The sequence below is a fragment of the Tachypleus tridentatus genome, chromosome 13 (genome assembly GCF_004210375.1).
Source record: "Tachypleus tridentatus isolate NWPU-2018 chromosome 13, ASM421037v1, whole genome shotgun sequence".
Classification (NCBI taxonomy): Eukaryota; Metazoa; Arthropoda; class Merostomata; order Xiphosura; family Limulidae; genus Tachypleus; species Tachypleus tridentatus.
In genome coordinates this window covers 56174623-56190743 of record NC_134837.1, presented here as the reverse complement: position 1 = coordinate 56190743, position 16121 = coordinate 56174623, and the positions used below count along the sequence as shown (strand labels likewise).

The 16121-nt window shown below is 32.8% G+C and overlaps 1 long non-coding RNA gene across 1 annotated transcript; it reads right to left on the bottom strand.

Moving 5' to 3' along the window:
• Positions 1-801: 801 nt before the first annotated feature.
• On the bottom strand, positions 802-10350 carry LOC143240186 (uncharacterized). Its single transcript, XR_013021616.1, has 3 exons — positions 10271-10350; positions 4899-5004; positions 802-1092 (listed from the first exon to the last, which is right to left on the bottom strand). It is a non-coding gene; the product is annotated as an uncharacterized LOC143240186 (long non-coding RNA).
• Positions 10351-16121: the final 5771 nt, after the last annotated feature.

Below are 16121 nucleotides of genomic sequence, written 5' to 3'. Positions count from 1 at the left end.
AACTTGATCCTTCAAATCCGAAGACAAGTCTACAATTCTGCGCGAAATTGTGTCATTGGACAGTGGAACTTGCTCAGGGGCGTAACCAAGGATGGGGGGGGGGGTTTGGGTGTTGAACCCCTTCCTTGGACCCAATCTTTTCAGACAAGTTCAGTTGCCACCTGTGAAGTTTCATAAAGATCCGTGATTGCATGGAAGATAATTTTACACTCAACAAATGATCAAACACTGATTGAACACTCTTTTAATACAGCAAGTTTTGTCAGAACTAGAGAAATACAATCGAATATTTATGAAAAGCTCAAACGCCTGTTAGTTTTTGCCAGGATATCTACAACACAGTTTGGTTCAACTTTAATATCATGATGAATGTATAATGAGGCCTACTTTGCTGGACCTGATAACTTTAAGTTGTATATTATATATATAGGATTTATGATTAACAAAATAAGACAACACCTCAGTGTGCCATTCTGAAATTTGCCAAAAAGGTGGTGTCAGAATGCATAATTCATGCTTTTCTTTTATGTTTTTATTAAAAAATTTCCCGGGGAGGATGCCCCCGAACCCTCCTAGCATGGCTTCGCGCCTACGGCGCTTGCATCAAGTACTCAAACTACCCTGAATTTGCTTAACCATTTTGGCGGCATCCGTTCCAAGCATAGTTTCAACGATGATTGCTAACGCTGACGCAATGACTGATTCGACCTCAATATGCGCTTTCTTGCGTTTTGCCAACAATTGAGCAATCTTATAACTTGCCATCAATCCTTTTTCGGGCATCGTCATGTTATTCACAAGCTTCCTTGATTGTTCATGTTGTTGAGCAGATAGCCTAGCTGCTGTGCCGTAAAATACCAAACCAACCAACTTCTTGATTATGAAATTATGAATATATTTTCACAAAGTGTTACATAAGGTTGAGTAAATTTTGTTCCTCTGAGGTGTTGTAGGAAATATCTTGAGATGTCTCTTGTAATGTCAAACATCCTTTTCAAGTCGCTGATCATATTACATAGATTAATTCAAAGTGTTACAGAATAGGAAATGTTGAAAAGGTTCTTAAGTTGTTCATCAAGCTTTTATCTATAGCTTAAAAAAAAGAACATCATGTTATTTGAAAAACATTTTATTTTGTGTGTTTTAAATATATTTTTTCTTTTTCATTAATTTTTCTAGTATTCAATTAGTGATTTTGACCACAGACCTTAGTCAATGTTACACAACTAGCTCACAAAAATATAAGGTTAAACTAACAAACAAATTAACCAAACAAGTTCATTATATCTGAATACTTCTGCCAAAATCCAACCTATGTGGGCTAGAAACAACAAATAATAATTAAATTGAATAGTTTTAAAGTCATTTTGAGAGACTTAAAAAGTTATTTGAAAATACAACTAAAGGTAAACATGATAGACTTATAGAGTCTATAATTTGAATTTTTGAATTGACACTATTTTTAAGCATCAAACACAAATGAAAAAAAGCTTCTCATGGTTTTGAAACTTAACAGTTATTTCTTATAGCATAAATGAAAGGTGAGTGCATATGAAATAGACAAGCCAACTTTAACCATTGTACTTAGATTATTATCTGAATCCTAATTTAATAATTGTTATTAGTGTATCTTTAAACTTTCTACTCGCAACAGCTGCAGCCATGAAAGCTTTGAATACTGAAGGAATTGTACACTGTATCTTGAAACCTCAGCACATTCTTCTGTGTTACACTGAAGTAATTTGACTAAAAAAATTGATGTATCAAGTTATTTCAAAACTTTTCCTTGAACACTTAAATTATAATGAAACATATATGCATTTCAGATGTTTGTTATCAGAATACTATATAAAATAAAGTGCAACATAAATTATGTTTTGTTATTAAAGATATTGACATTTCAGTTTACTGAATATCATATGTTGGATTCATTAAAATTGAAATGTATCAGTGTTTTTGACAGTTTTTTTTTTCAAGTTATTAAATTGGCAGTGAATTTTGTCAACTTTATCAACTTCAGCTGTTCCTATCAGAATTTGTTGTTTAGCTCATTTCCAATTCCTTTGAATAACTCTCATCCTTTTTTTGTCAGATTCTACTTCTGCTGAGTCATTGATGTTTTTGCATTCTATCACTGATACTTTTTTTTTGTCTTCAGGAAATGACTCAAAACATCAAGGTAGCAGTGAAATTTTGTTAGTAGTGATAAGTATGGTTTAAGAGAGCCATAGCAAGAGTGCAAAACACACAAAATAAAAAATCAATCTACGAACAAATTATAATATTTATTGTATTGAAATAGCAACAGGAAATCCAACTAGTTCAGTGGGGGTGCCTTTGTATGACTTACCAAATCTGAAATTAAATTCATATATATAATTAAGGTGTTGCTCCTTTCATCACTAGCACTGAACTAGCTACAAAACATAATGCCCTCATCCTGTTTCAGCAAGAGAGTAAGGTCTATCATTTTGTTGAACTAAAAACTGCAGCAGAATGAGATTTTTTAAAGTGGATTTGACCATTTTTGTACTACAGTTGAAGCACAAGATCAGGAAAATGAAAGAAATGTATCTTATGTACAATTAAAATGAGTAAAAAAATAAATTACTTGTACAATAAATAATTTATTAAAAATGGAGATCAGCTCTAAAAAGACTATGTTTCAGTGTTCTTATGCCACCATCTTAAGGAGTAAAAGTTGAAGTTTTGAACAAGACTTTCATTACTACACAGTCATATTGAATTCCTTTAGTAGCATCTAAACTTAGGCATTCAAAGTTTATAAAACATATTTCCAGTACTTTATTTCTTCCAAACCCTGGCCAACTTGTGTTCAGCATATTACACCAGCCTATAACATGAAACATTCTTCTAGAGTGGAACCTTGTTAAACTGATAAATCAGATCAAGTTGAAATGTGAATTAAATATCAGAGAAACAATACAAGTTGAAAAAAAAAGATATTATCCTGATGTAGTCTTGGCACCTGTTATACAATTTAGGAATTTCATATCACATTACTAGTGTCAGTATTTTCTCCTGATAATAACTAAACCCCATCTGAAGCTGCAACCAACTTTTTTCTTTCATGTGCAAAGTTTGTTGGTTTTTTTCATTCTTCCATAGCTTACCTTTCTCTCACTAGTATATCTAGAAAGAAGCTTATGTACTTGTGGTCAATGCTTCTGTGCAAGAACCAAAGTTTTATGAATTATCTTGTGCACAGTTATTTAGGATATACGTAACATGAATCAGCAGCCCTTTTCTGTGTCAGTTGAGGTCTCTGAATAACCATCTTTGGATTTTAGCAGTAGTACTACATATGATAGGATATTGTTTAGGTGGATTTACATCCTTGCAAGGATCGCCATCTTTGGTTGTTACTGTTTACTCTTTTATAGACAGTCTTCTTTGAAATTGTTATAACACATTCCTCTATCCATAAACATCTGTGGCAGAGTTGCACTGTTGAATGGTGAAGGTGAACCAAATATATGGGTACTAAACATGTATGAGGTGATGAGGGTTACATCTAACCTGGTGACAGATCACTGCATAACCATATAAAAATTGCTCTTATAAAATGCCATTAACCCAACATACGGTCATCCAAATAATGAAACTTATGAAATATTTTTCCTTCAATTACTGCAACATCATTTGTAACAATTATTATTTACAGTATAAAAGGAAAATGTTTGTATGTGTATGAATTTATACTTACCTTTCATCCTTTTCTCATCAATAATCTACATTAACAGTTGTGCAAGGTCTACACATCATTGAAGTGTGTGGATTGATTAGTGAGAGGCTTTCAAACAATGAATTATGTCCAAGTGATCTTACTGTATCAAAAACTTGGAATTTATAGTGGTATGTCAAGGTTTGGATCTGTTTCTTCTTATAGTTAGAAATCAATTTGTCATTATCCAAATATGCCCTTGATAAAGGTGTTGTTATTGTCTGTTCCAATACGTAAGAATACCTTTCTGAATTACCTTACATTCATCAGTAATGATTTCCAAGTGCATTTAATGTCTGTTTCATACTGATAAGACACTTTAAAATAATGACAAATTATAAGAAAAGATATTAATATCCATTAAAAATTTCATTGGTTTTGTAAAAATTCTGAGAATCTGTTTTATGTTGTCCCATTCACAGTGCAATAATATGTGTATAATAACACTTAGACTACTAGAACTTGTTGATACTGAAATGTTTTTTTTCAATATAGAAAACTTTCTATCTTTTGTAGGAAATCATGAAGTTGACAGCTTGCAGAAGATGCTTCTTGCCAAACATGACAGGTAATTTGTTAGAAGTTTGAAGTTCATTATTTGTTTTGTATAAAATAATGATGGTCCTAGCTATACACAGTTTCAAGGCTTTGGAGTAATGTTTTTTTCCAAACAATACAGTTGGTAAGATTATATGTTTTCAGATACTTTGTTAACATTTTTTTATCTTTTGATGTTAAAATAAATTGTAAACATTGAGTAAAATAAAAAAAAAATATTTAGTTGTGCTATGGTTTATAAGTTAAAATCCTGAAAGTTTAACAACAGAATATTTTCATTGAAAAATAACTGAATTACATTGAGAAACTGAGCTAGGATGAACACTGTGAGTAGTCCAGACAATATTAATCTCAGGTACATGTAAATTAAACACAGTTATTGTGTCTTTTTTTTTCTTTAAGTAGATATTACTATATATGGTTTATTCATTTTATTTAACTACTGATTGTGATTTCAGTTATATGTGCTTCACCTTCCTTTATAGATGTAATCTTTATGCTAACTCATCTCCAAGGGCTCTAAGTAATCTGCCTGATAATCACTACTCCAGTAGCATTACATTTAATGCACATAGGGTATCAGAAATTAACTTACCTCAATCTTCTTCCCTTCTAGCGAGTGGTTCTCCAGCAAAACAGATTTTGGAAGTAGGAATTTACCAGCGATCAAAGCCAGTACGTGTCCCCTCTCAGAAAACAAACTATGAACAAATTAAAAGAAGTTTTGAATGTTATCTTTTCAACTCTTCTTGGTCACAAGGAGAAAGAGTATTATCTACTCCTTCAACAACCCACATGCATCATGGATCTTCACCAAATGTAAAAAAGGTTTCTACTCAAATGTCTTCCTTTTACTGTTGAGATGTTTAGAGTAGTTTAAATACCTTCAGCAAATTATCTGACTTGATAAATATATTTAGAATTAAAAACACATTTTGTATTTTTACTTAGATATACCAGAAATCAATAGAGTATAGATCGCTATAAACAGGTCTTTAAATACTTTACACCTTGAAAAAATACTAATTTTAATTTAGAATTCCAACATGATCTTACTTTCTTTCACATAAAATTATCTCGATCTTCTTCTACCCTCTAAGCACTGCTAAAATATATTCATGATTAGCACACCAATCTATATACCCCATCAATTTTGCATTATTTCTGAATATGTCCATATCATGTGACTACTCTCCACCGACAGCATTGTGCCATCTATATTGGCATAACTAGATCTCTCTGCTATTCCCACTCAATCTTCACTTTCTCGATTGGAACAGCATTGTTTAGACATGTTTTCTTGCACATGGCTACCATTTATGAGTGCACTTCTTTGCCATTTCATTTTTTTTTTCAATAGTTTTATTTTACTGTGTTTTAGTTCACTTATTTCAACAACTTTTTTGCATTTATTTCTTGTTGCTGAATTATAAGAGATCTTAGTAGGAATTTGCAATCAGTGTATCAACTATGAAAATTCACATTACTATTGAAAAAGCTACTATTACGACTTCCCAGGAATTAGGTTTGACTTTATCTATAGAGGTAGTACAGGCCTTTATTTGCAACTAGATTCATGTGCTTTGCCAGTAAAATCTTTTTTTTTAACATGGCAATGATTCTGAGGAAACCTACAGTTTCATCTTCCACAAGGTGATGTGCCACCGCATCATTCAGTTTGGTAGAGATTTGTTGCTTTCCTTCTATATTCTTATTACTTCTTGTTCTCTCAGAGGATCTATGGTAAGATTTTCAATATGTACACTTCACTCCTGGATGATATATCTGTAGGAGGCACTACTCAGATGCCCTTTGTGGGGCTTTGTCCTTATTTTCACATGGGAGAATTATGTATCAGTCATCACTGATCAGACTTTGGTAAGTTAAATATTTATGTGTCCTTTGTCATTTAAGTTACTTTAAATGAAATATCAGTTAGATATTGATTAGTACTTTGATTTTTTTAGATAAATTTAATCATATTACTTGTTTATTTCTATTACATACTATGTAGTCACAGCAAATTTAGTTGGTTGTTAATTTGTTATTAATGAGTACGTTAATTAGGTATATTTATATTGTTACATATCATTTCTACTAGTAACATCTAATTCATTATTCTGTTCGAGTAATTTTTTTTTGTTGTTATTGTTAACTACATTCTTTATCATCCCAGTTTGTGTGTAGAACTTAATTATGTGTCCTTTGTTGCCTAAGTTAAATTAGAGGAATTGTAAGTTAAATATTGATTATTAATGTGTTTTCTAGGTAATTTTCATTGGTTTGCACATTTATTACTATTATGTACTTTGTGGACTAGATAAATTTAGATTGTTTGTCCACTTGTTATTTTTAAGTGCTTTGTTAACTTGGCATGTTTGGATAGTTTGTACATTACATATCATTTGCACTAGCAATGTATAATTCCTGTGGGTTTGGCTCATATGGACACTCGTAGATCAGTAGAACTTCTTGGATCCTTGGCTTGATGGTTTGACAGAGACAAGACCACAGTAAGGGTACTGCATACTCCACCTCTTCTAGATTTAAATCTGTTCATGGACTCCTCTTTAGAGGGTTGGTGTTCTTACCTTCACTCCTGGGAGATTTCTGTTCTCTTGTCCTTGAAGGAGTCTTCTCTCCATATCACCATTTTCAAGTCTTTGATAGTTTGGTGAGCTTTATCCCACTCACTTCCATTCCAACAAGGGAGGGAGTTATGGTACATCTCCACATTGGTCACTTGTATCACAGTCAGGGGATACCAGTTTTAGATTTTTATGTTTTCAGATTCTGTTTCTCTTGTCTGGGCCCACAATCACCACACTGTGGTCTTAGCTTGCCATTTTTCTTGCTTCCTGAAGTTGATGGTGGATCAGTTATCTCCTCTCAACAAGATGAGTGTTATATATGTAAAAACAGCTTTTATGGGTAGAGAAAGCACTATGTAAAGGAGCGAACAACGTTTCGACCTTCTTCGATCATCGTCAGGTTCACAAAGAAACAAAGAGGTAACTGACTGATAGCTGACCACATTTTTGAAGGCAGTTGTGTAATTAAGTGTAGGAATCTAGATGGCATGCTTAGATGTTGGATATATTTATTAATATAGGTATAAAGGTGTTCCTTTGTATTGGTTTATTTTGGGCTTGAGTTGTTGTATGAGTAAGGCTTCTTTATTTTTGCATTTGTTTATGTTTGTTTGTTTATTTAGTATTTGGGTGTTTTCTGTAGTTATGTTGTGTTTATTTGATTTGCAGTGTTCAAAAACGTGTGAAGGTGACTTTTTGTGCTTTTTGAATCTGGTTTCCATTTTTCTACTTGTTTCTTCAATACAGAAGTCGTGGCAGTTATCACATTGTATTTTATAAATAATGTTGGTATTGTGTTTGTCAGTGTAATTTTTACATAGTATAGACCTTAGTTTTGTGCCTGGTTTTTGAATAAATTTGGTATTAACTGGAATGTCATATTTTGTTGCTAGTCCTTCTGGTGGTCTGTCTTACCAGGTGCAACCATTTTTCTCACTGCTCTGACCTTTACTTGTACACACTTCTCTACCCTTATCTCTGTCTCAGTTGGTCATTGTTCATACAGACATCATCACACTCTTTCTTCATGCATGGCTTTTGTCAGGTTCATTGTCTCAGACTAGGACTGATTCCATGTTTTGCATCTTTCTTTTCCCGATTCATCTTTCATGTTCAAACACAACAGGCAGTAATATGAATTTTTTCTTTGGTCTCTTTGACATGGTTTCCATACTTCCAGCCATTCCATTCCTCATCTTTTCTTATTCTTCACCTGGTTGTTTGGCAAAGCTTGTCCACTTTGACCATTTCTAGCTATCAGACACCCTTGTCAAACCCCTTATGTTTATCCAGGTTTTGTCTTCTCCTCCTTTCATTTCCCTCCTTTTGAGCCATGCATCCTCCATGTTCTTTTGATTTCCCTGATTGGGATTTCAGTATTGTCCCTATATGTCTTTTCTACCCTCCCTTTGAAACTTTGTTTACATGTTCCATCTATCATCTTTCCCTCAAAACCTATTTCCTTTTCCTCCTTGCCTACTGATATCATTAAACAGATATTTCTGCCTTTAATATTACTTGCTTCCTCTACCATTCCTGTTATGTCACATGGTATGTGGACTACTATTAATACCATTGTCACTTATTATATGCATGATCTTGCTGTATCTTTCTCTTAAATATTGTATCCCTCATGTGATGACTCCACACATAATCATTTGCCTTTGACTGGGGTAAATCTTGTCACTTTCTTCCATTTATATTTTTATTTTCAGCAACCCTAGTTTTAACCACTGATAATAGAATCCCACTCTGTGGTGGGTGTTGACTGGTCAGGTATGTTTTACATCACACCTGCATTATCTACTGATTGAACTATAACACTCACTGCAGAGATCAAGTGTTTCTGCAGTACCACTGGGGACATACTCAGTGGTGTGTGTGTGTTTCTATATATCTGTATGTTTCACCCAGTGATGTACCATCTTATCACTCATGGAGTTCTTGAATAAAGCAGAAATAGATTTCTGTCCATCTCTGCTGGTCCTTTGATTGAAGAAATTGGTGTTGGTTTGCTTTTTAGTATAGGGAATTGTGAACACCTATTGCACTTTCTCCAGTGTGGCATTCCTTCAGACTTCCCATCACATTTACTTGCAGTGAAGCACACAAGTCCTTACCAATTTACAGTCACTGAGGTGGTTGACCATGGAGGCTTCTTTCTGAGTGAGTTTAGAAATTTACCATACACACACATCTGTGATGACAAGAAAACCCATTTGTAAAGAAAATTATGCATTTAAAAATGACTGGTATGGGTAGAGAAAGCATTAGTAGAGTAGCGAACAATATTTTGACCTTCTTCAGTCATTGTCAGGTTCACAAAGGCTCCTCTACTAATGCTTTCTCTACCCATACCAGCCGTTTTTAAATATACACACATACATGATTATCCACTCTGTGAGAGAAGGGCAAAGCTGGTTTTCTTCCTTCCATTTCCCCTGTATGCTTTTTTTCAGTTAAACAGCTGTCAAATGAAAAAATAGGTTGGAGCAGGTCCTGCTTATGCAGATCCTGCTGGTAATACTGTGTTTGGGAGGACACTGCCTTGTTCCTAGGTTGTGTACAGTAGACATCCGTCTTCTCATTAATTCTAGTTACATTTTGGGGAACTTCATCTGCTTCATAATGCTTATTACAGGATGTTTGTACACTGTTCCATGTGCTCATTGTAATTCCAGATGTATAATGTCTCTTCACTGCATTTACAATTGAGAGATTTCTAATTTCTGCTTGTAATATTAGTTACAGATATTACCCATTTTTACAGTTGAGCTGAGGCAATGCTATGACCATGTAATGCTGGGTTTGGTTTGTCATGCTTCTACAGTTATTTTATGAGTTTGTCTGTTTTTGTCAAAAGATAAATTCCTTTTTGTAATTCAAGTTGTATGATCCCCTGTTTACTTATGGTTAGAGTTGATGACTATATTTAACACGGTTCACTTGACTTTTTCACTATGTTTATATTACAGTATGTCACAATTTTTTTTATCTTCAACCTCCCAAGAACAAGTAATGACACCTTATCTGTTCAGTTGAGGTATTGAATGTACATAGTTAATTCTGTTTATATTTACATCCTGTTTGTGTACATCCTTATTTCCACCCATATCAGACTAATTTCTTACTTCAGTTGCAAAGAGCATACTTCTTCATAAGTAATGTAGTACTCCCACACATGTGCTTAATTTTCATCTCAGAGTACACTCATTCATTCTAGGAGTCGTATTTTGCCTGCTTTCTGTGTTATACACCTACACTGGCCCCTCCATATTTGCAATGTAATATTGTAGCTTCGTGTGAGATCAGGTGAGACCATATTGAACACTAAACTTTTTTTTATGTTGAAAATATATTTCTGATGTGTACTTACCTCTTTTCACACCCTTCCTCCCCACTGCCAGTGTTCTTCTTTTGGAGCCTGCCAATTCTTGAAAATGAAGATTGAGCGAGAATAGCAGAGGGAGCTAGTTGTGCACATATAGAAAGTGCAACAGTATTGGTGGAGAGTAGTCACATGATATGTACATGTTCAGAAATGGTACAAAATTGATGGGATATACAGACTGGTGCACTTATAGCAAATATTTTTTTAGTAATGCTTAGAGGGCAGAAGAAAATTGAGATGAGGCAAATACCTATTGGAAATACATTTTCAGGGTAATAAAAATGCTAACAACTGTAAACAGCACTTATTTAGAAAGCTTCATCTTGAGACAAGCATGACAGCTAAATCACAAGCTTTACAAAATACAAGAAAAATTTACAAAAAAATGAAGAAAAGTTGTTCTTTTTAAGTGAAGTAATTTCAGTCTCCTTTTTCTTTAATTCTGTGGACTGAAACTAAACTGAACAATTCTTCAACAGATATTTATAAGTTCATTTATGGAAAAATTAGCGTTTGTGTATTATTTTCATATTTATTTATCCTGTTTACTTAACACAGATTTAAGTATTATGATGCCTATTAGCTGGAGAAAAAATAGGTATTTAAAGATGTATAGATTTATTTGTAAAAATTTCTATTATATAAGTTTCCTATATCATATTTTATGCCATATCAACTAAGCATTTATATTATTGAGTATGTGCTACATTTAAACATTTTATGTTTCCTTCTGTTCTATAAGGCTATCTCAGAACTTATTACACAAAGTAAGGTCTCCATGCGTTCACAGTCAAACACTTATTGACACCTGCTCTCTTTTCCCACCTACAGGTAAATAGTTTAACTCATAATTTATTTAGTTAGTGTATTCATCTAAAAACTTTGGTTAATTGTGAATTTCATAATAGAGTTATTTAATGTCATTATTTATGTTTTTGTGTAATCATATTGCAGTACAGTTTACCACTGGTACACCGCCAGGGAACATTAGAAGATGTAGCTACAGTGGAAGCATTTCTCCTTCAGTTTCTGGTAGGCAGACACCCACCAGTCACCATCAGAGTGACAGCCCCCACTCCTAATATTATGCATTTCACCTCTTTGATGATCAAGTACGTTGAAATATCTATACACATGCTTTTTATATTAGTTTCTCTGGCAAAAGGTTTATTGAAATGTTTCAAGCATTTTTCAGTTTCCTGTACAGCTTATGCTAACAGAGCTGTTTTATTAGTATGAAATATCTAAGCATCATATGAAGATATTTGAGTTCTATTCCTACCAGATCACTAGATACACTATTATAATTATATTAATTAGGAGGATGCTTTAATGCACGGTGGAATATAATGATTATTTTGTTGTTCTTAACCATACAGACATCATCTTGACAGGAAACCTGCTAACCTTTGCAACAGGAAACCCCCTATTTCCAACCATAAATTCCCCTTGCAAAGAATTCTCCACAACAAAGCAAACTCACTTGGAAATGGGGTGCTCACAGAAATCTCCAAGTATGGCAACCAATGAAAAAAAAAAAAAAGCAAAGATGCAGAAGTTTTACATCCACTCAAGGAATTGGTTTTAATATGAGAGCCATAACACTTCCTAAAATATGTTCCCAGCAGTTTTGGCCTGGTTTGTGAATTTTTAAGATACTAAAGTATTCATCTTCACTTATTCTAGCATTCTTTCCATTAAAACTTGTAACTGTAATTGTGGTAGAGGAATCAATCTGTTAACATCTGGCAAAAATATGAATATTGGCAGTTTTATGGTAAAAATATAGGGTTATAAATATCTTATAGTATATATTATACCTTTAATGAAAAAGAGTAAAAGGTTCTTACTGAATTTTTAATGAACTCTGTAATTGAGTTATTTTTGTTTTTGTATAGGAAACTACTAGTGATTTAGTAAAGAAAAGTTAACATAATCTACTTTAACCACAGGGAATGCATATGGACTGTGGAAGCAATGAACCACAGAAAATGCACTTTACATAGGTCAGAAAGCTCAGGCAGACTTGGAGGTAGAATGATGTATAAACCTTTATCTGTAGTTGGATCACAGCTTAGTAAGTTGACTTAATTATTTACATAAAATGGGAAACTTTTGAGTAAGTGAACATACCTATTGAAAGCTATATTTTGACATAGAACTTCTGTTTATTCAAAAAAAGGGGTTAAAAGTATTAATATAAGATAAAATTAACTGTAACCACAAATCAAGTTTTTGAGCTTAATTTGTAAGACAGAGGGAGATGCAGAAATTAAAAATATCAATTTATTTAAATAAATTCAAGAGAATAGTCAAGAAAGATCTGTTCTAATAAGTAACATATGTATATATGTGTGCGTATATGAATAGATTTGTGTGTGTGTGTGTAAAAACAGTATTTAATTACACTGAAAAATAAAAAATGTATGCTAGAAATGTAAGACTACTTTGTTAAAATAAAGTAAAGAGAGTGGTAACAGAAGTTTTACTCTGAAAGTGTATGAAATATTATATATTAATACTATCTCTGTGTATATATATTTTACTTGTACATACGACTTTTTAGTATCTCTCAGTCCTCCAGGTACTGCAATGATGCCTGATGGTTGTCCCACCACCTGTTGCTGTATCAATGAAATGGTACCTTGTAGTCAACCTCTGTAATAACTTATTTTTAAAATTTATAAGTAATATCTTTTGCTATTACTGAAGTTTTACAAATTCTTCAGTTTTGATAACTTACATAGTAAGACTTAGTTTTGGCATTGTGTGTCAACTGTGCAAAGCTTTGTAGTAGTCTTAATTCTGCTGTGTAACTTATTAAATTACCAGGTTAATTTGGTTTCTTTCTCTCAGTTGTCAATGCTCTACATTCATTTCACTTTTGACTGTTACTTACTAAATTATCAGATTGTTTTAGTATTTTGTTCTGTCACTCACTAAATTATCAAATAGTTTTAGTTTTGACTGTCACTTACTAAATTGTCAGATTGTTTTAGTTTTGACTGTCTCTTACTAAACTATCAGATAGTTTTAGTTTTGTCTTTCACTTAACTGAAGTATCACAAAATTTTCAAGCCTACCTGTCACCCACCAAATTACTAAATTAATTTTAATTTTATCTAAGGCTTACCCGAAGTATGACAGTAATCTCAGATTTGCCTCTGACCCACCAAATTTCCAGATTGTTGTTAGTTTTGTCTGCCACTTATTTAACATATAATAGTAGCTTCAAATGTACCTCTGACCTACCAAATTGGTTTTAGTTTCATCTATCACTTATCTGAAGTATCATAGAAATGTCAAACCATCCTGTTTCTTACTAAATTATCAGATTGATTTTAGTTTTGTCTTTAAAGTACATTATATTCTATAGCTGGTTCACTTTTCCCAAGTGATCAATATCAGATATGCAAACTTTTTTTAATTTATCTGTCACCCATAGAGAGTTCCACAGTTACCTGATGTCTTTTAGTGTTTTCTTTTAAAATGTATATTGTTAGCTATAATAATTAACATGCAAGAAAAGTTAAGTAACTGAATAATGGTAACCTCTAAATAAGACAATTAAACATTTTTTTCTTTTTTTTACACTACTGATAAACTTCATATCCTTCCAACTTTGCTTAACCCCTTTTAACCTTGGTAGCATCAATTCACTTCAACTCAAACATACAACAGGCAGTTTCTCATCTTTAGTTTATAGCTTGAATAACCCCTTTTAACCTTGATAGTGTCTATCTGTTCCATTCTAAACAAATAGTGGATGTTTTTTGGCAGCTTTCTCTGAATCTATGTTTTAAATAACTCCTGTTGTCCTTGATAGCATCAGTTCTTCATAAACTAGCTATAAATTAATCACATGGCAACAAGTTTCTAGGCATGTCTCCTTGAGTTGTCTTTACTTTATAAACATTATTACCTTGAACATGTTTTCTGATACTTCACTATTTTCTGTTTATTATTGCAATTATGTGAGGCATCCAAATATCTAGTGATGCCTCAGTACATCTGACAGGAGAAAGGTGAAAGATAGTTATCTAAGTGCATAGCACCTATTGTGAAGTATGGGGGAGGCAGTGTGATGATTTGAGGGTATTTTTCTGCTGAGGTAACATTAGGTATTTGCAAAAGGGATGGAATAGTGGATCAATCCAAGTACCATCAAACACTGATCTGTCATGGTTTTCTCAGTGGTTTGCATATTATTGGTAAAGGCTTCTACTACCAAGAAGATAATGATTCCAAACCTGTGCAGAAATTACTTAGCTAAGAAAGAAGCTGCAGGAATTATTTAAATAATGCAATAGCCCTCACAGACCCCAATCTCAATCCAATTGAGCAGAACTAAGATTTGATAGGTCAAAAACTTGAAAAATTAAAAGTTACTTCCAAAAACACTTTATGGAAGTGTATTAGGGACATTTGGAGTAAAACCCTTTGATTAAATATGTTGTAACAATGCCTGAAAGACCTATCTGCAGTTATTAAAGCAAAAGGGGGAACATAAAATATTAACTGCTTGCCAAGCTCAGAAACTTCCAGTGAGTTTCTGTTGTACTAAATATAAAGATTAATAATATTTTGATGTTTCATCTTTGATTTACTTTCCACTGTTTATTGAAAGTAGCCTGAAATCTAATATTTGACTTTGTCAAGCCTCTTTTCACAGTACTGTACATAAAAAAATTATTTGCACAAGTTGATAAAGAAATTCCCAGCAAAAACTATTCCTTTCTCACCAGTAGCTTAATCTTTAAATGTTTAATGTATGATACGTTTTTAAAGAATAACATTGTTTCAACAGTTTTTCAGACAATGAAAGAACAGTTGCATTACTGTTTGGTCATGTGTAAGTCCCTCAAAAGCCAAGGAACCCTGGAAGCTAGGGGTGTGTACCTCAACAGTTACAGTATCACAGCTGACAAACTTATCTATAACTATGCTATTGAAATGGTATATATTTATATATTTCATTTTGATGTGTTATAACCATAAATTCCTGAATATAGTTTCTTTATCTTCTTACTTTTAATTTGGTTAAAAGTTACTGATGATATATATGTTGGGGCAACTATTCACTTGCATTATCTGTAACAAAGAAATAATAAGTGAAAATATTTTTAAGACATTTTGATGATGATCTGTAACTTTCAATATTATTTATTCCCTGATTTATATTTAACAAGTGACTTCTATAGGGAATGTTAAAATCTAATACAGAGTAAATGGATGACTTTATAATTATAAACTCAGTATGTTAAATGCTGATGAAAGAAGTACCTCTGTTACTGTACTGTACTCCAAAATAATTTCACTTTTTAATACCTTGTATTTTTTACTTTCTGTAGTGTCAATCAGCAGTAACATAATAATTGTTTGGGAATCCCGAAGAAGTAATATTTTACTTTAGTTTGTGAAATTAGATCTTCCTCTGTGAATAAAAAACATGATAATCATTTAACCTATAGAATTTCACATGGTTATTTTAGAAATTATCAGAATATAAATAACTATCCTTTGTCATGCCAGGCTTATGTTAAGTACTAAGTTCTAAACGATGAAGATCTTGTTACAAAAATGCTGCTAATGTTGAATCATTTGTAAAGAGACTAGGAATTATCCAGTGGTTAGTGTGCTTGGAGGGTTTATGACCCAATGTCATGAAAATGTCCTCTACTCTTTGGGACTATGAGCGTGCAATAAGAATGACACTCAGATCCTTGTTTTCAGTTAGGTAAAAGTAATTCAAGAGTTGTTTGTGAGTGTTTATTTATAAATTCCTTCTCTTTCGTGTAACAGTTCAATATGAGGTTGAAATGGCTTTGCACAGTAG